General features: G+C 38.2%; 1 non-coding gene across 1 annotated transcript; it reads right to left on the bottom strand.

Moving 5' to 3' along the window:
- Positions 1-444: 444 nt before the first annotated feature.
- On the bottom strand, positions 445-526 carry TRNAS-GCU (transfer RNA serine (anticodon GCU)). Its single transcript has one exon. It is a non-coding gene; the product is annotated as a tRNA-Ser (tRNA).
- Positions 527-1,220: the final 694 nt, after the last annotated feature.

Here is a 1,220-nt window from a genome sequence, read left to right as displayed (position 1 = left end):
TAATGAGTTTAGGAACTTAATTTTATGAAAAATAGTAGATAGAGTTAACATTGGAGAGTAAGTTAACAGTTAAATTCACAATCTATATGCAACAATAAGAGTTTATGGGCAAAAAAATGCCGGTATGCAACGATAAGAGTTTATGAACGATAAAATGACGGTATTATCCCCGAAGTATGTTACGTGGCTTAAATTAACTGAAAATGAAATAGTATAGTAGAAAAAAAAGTGACAGTTTTTACACAAAAAATAATTTGGGGACATTTTCAGATGCGTAATAATTAAGGACCAATCGACAAGTTACTCTAATAATATTTAAACTTTTTGTTGGCTTTTGGTATCCGGCTTTAGTTTTACCTCTAGCTACCTGCTAAAGGTTATATTGAACTAGTTTGGAGCCCAACATGGGTTATTTAATAGCAAAATAAAATGGAAAACAATTGACGTCGCCTGAGAGATTCGAACTCTCGCGGGGAAACCCCATGTACTTAGCAGGCACACGCCTTAACCACTCGGCCAAAGCGTCGTTCTTGGTAGTCCCTCCTCACAGAGGATATTTAGCCGCATGTCACGTACACCTTGTGTTGCGCGTTATCTGTTTGAGTGTTTTGCGCGTAACATAAACTAATATCACAATCATTTTCCAATATATAATTTGTATATTACAAAACTGGACACATGCAAGATGTCGAGAGTCGCCTTACCAATTGATTGATTGAGTTGTGAAGTTGCATGTTAGCTGAATCATAATACAATGAAAGGCACTTGGATCAACCTTTGAAAACGAAACCTAGCATAAACAACAAACTTTAAACCCTTCCGCCGCCGGCCTCCAGCTCCCGCTTGGGGCCAGTGGTAGCGCACCCCTTCAATTTTCATTTTTATCCTTCTCCCTCTTTCTTCCTCGCATTGTGATGTCCTTGATTCCCAATGTGGATGGAGATCTATCTCTTGGCGTTTTGTCTTTCCCCATAATTGCGATCGCCCCGATCCCCTTCAACGATCGGCGGAGCAACCTGCCACCTACTAGTGGTGTGGATGGAATGTTGTTTTCGGGTTTTGTGCCCATGTTTCAAGGTCATACTCCTTTGATTTCTGGTTTTTGGTATCAAATGTTGGCTTATATTGGGGTTGTTGGATATATGTTAACAATCTGTGATAATTTATATATGCTAATAAATAATAAATGCAATATGAATTAACAGAATATAAACTAGAAT

Source organism: Malus domestica, chromosome 17, assembly GCF_042453785.1.
Source record: "Malus domestica chromosome 17, GDT2T_hap1".
In the NCBI taxonomy this organism is placed as follows: Eukaryota; Viridiplantae; Streptophyta; class Magnoliopsida; order Rosales; family Rosaceae; genus Malus; species Malus domestica.
This window is presented reverse-complemented; position numbering and strand designations above follow the sequence as displayed.